This window comes from Herpailurus yagouaroundi, unplaced genomic scaffold (assembly GCF_014898765.1).
Source record: "Herpailurus yagouaroundi ecotype Mexico unplaced genomic scaffold, PumYag 66053, whole genome shotgun sequence".
Taxonomy (NCBI): Eukaryota; Metazoa; Chordata; class Mammalia; order Carnivora; family Felidae; genus Herpailurus; species Herpailurus yagouaroundi.
This window is the reverse complement of record NW_024419123.1, coordinates 1-4602: the sequence shown is the minus strand read 5'-3', so window position 1 is coordinate 4602 and position 4602 is coordinate 1. Positions and strand designations below refer to the sequence as shown.

General features: G+C 54.4%; 1 long non-coding RNA gene across 1 annotated transcript; it reads right to left on the bottom strand.

Annotated features, from left to right (window-relative positions):
- Positions 1 to 2107: 2107 nt before the first annotated feature.
- On the bottom strand, positions 2108 to 4547 carry LOC121024574 (uncharacterized). The gene is made up of 2 exons (XR_005787751.1): positions 3978 to 4547; positions 2108 to 2693 (listed from the first exon to the last, which is right to left on the bottom strand). It is a non-coding gene; the product is annotated as an uncharacterized LOC121024574 (long non-coding RNA).
- Positions 4548 to 4602: the final 55 nt, after the last annotated feature.

The following is a 4602-nucleotide window of genomic DNA, read 5'->3' as shown; positions in this document are numbered from 1 at the left end:
GAGGATGGGGGCGTGGGAGATGGTCCCATTAACCCTGCGTGCTGGCAGGGACGACCTCTGAACGGCAGCCTGGAGAAGCAAAGTCACTCAGAGAGCAGCGTTCTTTCTGAGCAGAGGACACAGCTCCCAGTCTGTGGCCAGGAGGGCTGGAGCATATGAGGAGGGTACCGAATCAGAAAAGTTGTGCAGAAAAGAAGCGATGGCTTTCTGCACGAGAGCCCTAAACTCTTCCCTCTCGTGTGAGCTGTGCATCATCAGGATGAAAACCTTGCTTCCTAAAGCCTCCCCGGGGGCTGTGAGAGTGGAGGGGATCCCAGGAGTTCTGACCAGCTAGGGTGGAAAGACCTCGTCAGATGCGTTAGGCGCTCAGTTCCGGGCTCAGAAAAACCATGCTTATGACTGGGGCTACCGGAGCTCTGGAGAAAGGGCTTCTATCAGCTTAAGCTGATAACATGAAAACGAATCTAGACTCCCAAGAATGCAGACAATTAAAAAATTAGACGTGCAAGGGCGCCTGGGCGGCTCAGTGGGCTAAGCGTCCAACTTCGGCTTGGGTCATGATGTCCTGGTTCGTGAATTTGAGCCCCACATCAGGCTCTCTGCGGTCAGCGCAGAGCCCGCTTCGAATCCTCTCTCTCCCTCTCTCTCCTCCCCTTCCCCCCTCTCAAAAATAAATAAATATGTAAAAACTTAGACGTGCAAAGGAACAGGAAGATAATCAGGACAAAAAAGCATCAATAGATGCAAAGATGACACAGATCTTAAAATTAGCAAAGAGCTCAGAGGTGCCATTAGACGTACATCCGAGAATTTAAAAGAAAAGATGAAAAAACGCGGGGAACCCTGGCAGAGAAATAAAAACGAACCAAATAAAAATTCTGTGACCTAAAAATACAATATCTGAAAGGAAACACTGAATGGACTGAACAGAGGATTAAGCACTGCAGAAGGAAAGATTGGCAAACTTAAATATTCAGCTATAGGACCCTACCCAGACTGAATCACAGAGACAAAGAAGGACTTAAAGGTTTGGAAACCTTCAGTGACCCATGGGATAATATTGGGAGATATCACGTACATATAGTTGGAGTCCCAGAAATGGGAGAAAGTAGAAAATATTAAAAAAAAAATAATGGCTGAAAATGTCCAAATTTCATGCAAACTATAAACCCATAAACCAAGAAGCCCAGCTCATCCTAAGTATGATAGACACAAAGAAAACTACACTAAGATGTGTCGTTTTATTTTATTTTATTTTTTTTTTTCTTTTTTTTTTTTTTTGGTGCAAAAAGGTGATTCTGTTACAGCACCGGGACGGGACCCATGGGCAGAAAGAGCTGCCCTGGGATTGTGGGGAGTGACTGATCATACACTTCTGAGTTTGTGGAAGGAGGGGGGATACTATTTTAATCACATTTCTCAAAAAACAAGGAGACGATCTTAGAAGCAGCTGGAGGAAGAAGATGCATTTCCTAAAGTACGGATATAGGTAGTAAAGCATGAATGCCCCCCCCCCCAAATGTAGCTCTGTGAAAGAAACCATAAGGGAAAAAGTTCATTGTATCATTCCATTGATATTGGGGCCCCTGGGCGGGGGGGGGGGCGCGCCTGGGGGGCTCAGTCAGTTGAGTGTCTGACTCTTGACTTTGGCTCAGGTCATGATCCAAGGGTGGTAGGATCAAGCCTTGTGTCAGGCTCCACACTCAGTGTGGAGTGTGCTTAAGATTCTCTCTCTCTTTCTCTCTCTTCCTATGCCCTCTCCCACTCATGTGTGCTCGCGCTCTCTAGCTCTTTCTAAAACTAAAAAAAGAAAAGACAAAAAACGACCCATGGTAAAAAGTACCAGAGCAGGGGCTGCTTTGGTGGGATTCGGGAATTTTCTGGGAAGGGACATGTGGGGACTTTCCAGGGTGATGGAAATGCGATTGGGACACTTTTTTGCGTATTTGTCTTTATTCAGAAAATTCATTAAGATTTGTATAATTCACCTATATTATTCATCAACGAAAAGTAATGCAAGAAAAAAAAAAAGAATTAAAATGCTCCAAGACCCCCCTGAAGGAGGAGACAACTGCTTGTTTTCCTCTTCATCCATACCAATTCTGCCTTTTTTTGTTTGTTTGTTTATCCTCCTAGAGAGCATGTCTGGCCCGAGTGTTTTAATTTTAGCTGACATCTACTGGGGCCTTTAAGGTCAATGAGCATAACCTGTGTTACCCTGAACTCGAGCCCAAAGTCTCAGCCCTCAAATAAACGGAAGACAAGACACACAGCGAGGGTTAAGCGTAACGGTCTCAGGAAAACTCCCTCCAGCCTCCTGCGCGTTACAGGAAGGGAGCTGCAGGGTTTGGTGGGGAGCAGGGCTCCCTAGGTGGGATTGAACAGGAAGTGCTGATGGGGGCTGATTTAACAAGCGCTGGGGCCTGGGTCTGAAAGAGGAAGATGGCTAAGTGGTCAGGATGGCAAGAGGGAGGGTAGATCCTTGAAGCCTAGGGTGAGAAGAGGGGAGCGGTCTCAGGCGTGAGAAGCTTGAGCAGGAAGAGACGCCGAACGGGGAGGAGTAAGAAGGATCAAGGGGCTTCCGTACGGGAACCAGCACAACCCTGGCTCCAATACCTCTGACAACATGCTTCAGCGTGACGATGACGGATGTCTTCGGACTCTAGAAGACGTGAAGGGATGCTGCTTCATTCCTGGAAGAATCCAACAGAGAGGATGTTACCAGGAGACAGGAGCCATCTGCCCCTCATCGTGTTACCAGGGCTGTTGACTTTCCAACAGCAGATGTCTGACAAAGGCGACTTGTTCCTCTCTTCTTGCATCAAGGTCTCTGTCTCCACGGCCCCGCAGCGTTAACAAGCAAAACCGTGCTCCCCCGGGCTTTGAAACGGTGGCCTTCGTGTACATCAGCCTGGCTCTGTAGGCCACCGCAGCAGGCACGCTGAGACCTGGGTGATGTCACTGGCCTACCTGGGCCCACCCACCTGGGCTGCTTCCCGCAGGGACGCTGGAGGGGGGGGGCGGGGCAGGGGGAGGGGAGCCGCCTGTCCAGCTGGGCTCCGAACACATGCCTGCCTGGTGCTGCCTGCTGGGCCCCTCCTCCTCTGAGCTGCCAGCCCACATGTTTTCATTGACACCTCCTGGCTATCGGGGCTGTGTGAGGAGCCTGAGACGGAGATAGAGAGGTGCTGGAGTCCCGCATGGCACAGACCGTCTCGGGGGCTCAAGGCCCCGATGCGATCGGGGCGGGGTGGGGGGCTAGTGGCTGACCAGAATGACGGACATCAGACCCATGGGTACATCTCAGAGAGAGTAGCAGAGGACGGGAGTGCCAGGCGATTTTCCGGGGGCAGAGGGGAACAGCCCGGGTGGGGAAGAGCTGGGCTCCAACAGGGAAGGGGCGCAGGGGTGAGGGCCCAGAGCAGCCGAGATGTCAGGCAGAGGTGAATCCGAGGTGGGGGGAGAGGTAGAGACGGGGATGCTCGTGGAGAGGCTGAGTCAGAGCAAGACTGGCCTGAGATGGTGGGAGAAGGGGCAGAGCTTTGTGGAGAAGCTCTCCTTTCTTTGAGTCTTCTGCCTACGGATGGTGGAGGGAGCCCTGGAGTGGGACCGGATCCCCCAGGCACAGTGGGGGCGGGACAGGAAGGGGAAGCGAGTTCAAGATCTCCACTGTCGCACCCTCTTTACCTCCTGTGCAAGGCAAGCTTTACCCTGGGCAGGTCAACTGGTCTCAGCCAGCAGGCGCCCCATCCCTCCTCAGTCTTTGGGGTCGACAGCTCTGTGGGCAGCAGCCCCTACTGCCCCAGGCGTCGCCTGGGGGCTATGATGCAAGGTCGGGTTCTGTGACCTCACTGCCACCTTCTCCAGTTGGTTCCCGCATTCACAAACCCGGAGCAGTGAGGTCCCCACGGCAGGGATGCAATCTCCCTCAGGAAGGCCAGGTCTTGGAGCAAGCTTCGGAACCGCAATGATGTTACCTGTATCCTTTCTGCCCTCCGGATTGGAACGCCCGTGACTCTGCCACCTCCCTACATAGCGCACAGCAGGTCGCCTGGAGAGCAGTCCCCGAGAGCAGCAGGTCCCGACCCTGCCTGGCAGCGGCTCTTCCTCCGTGTAGGTGGGTTTCCCTTTGCCAGGCTCTGCCTCCTGGACCACCAAGCCCCTCACCAACCAGGTGGTGACCCCATCCCCTCTTCAGCGAGGAGGACACCGGCTCGGGAGATTTTCCGGGCTCTCTCTGTACTTCTCGGAACCAGAAGCGGTACAGGGTGCCGCGCGCTCCCTTGTACCCCCTGCGTGACCCAAAGCGTGTCCCCCAGCCAGGTCACTTCCCGGTGCCCAGGGCCAAGGCGGGGTAGGAAGGGCCTTTCCCGCGCGGAAGAGCGCCCGTCACACCTATCCCCGTCGGTGGGCGCGCGGCTCCGGGCAGTGGCCCCCCCACCCCCACCCCGGCCAGGGTCTCTCCCCGGAAGGGGCGCCAGCCTGGGAAGACGGACGTCCAGCGAGCGCGGCGGGGCGCCTCCAGGTGGGGCTGGCGCCCGTGGTGCGCTCCCCGCGCCGGACGGCAGGCGTCGCCCCCGCTCCTCGCTGCGCCGGCCCCCG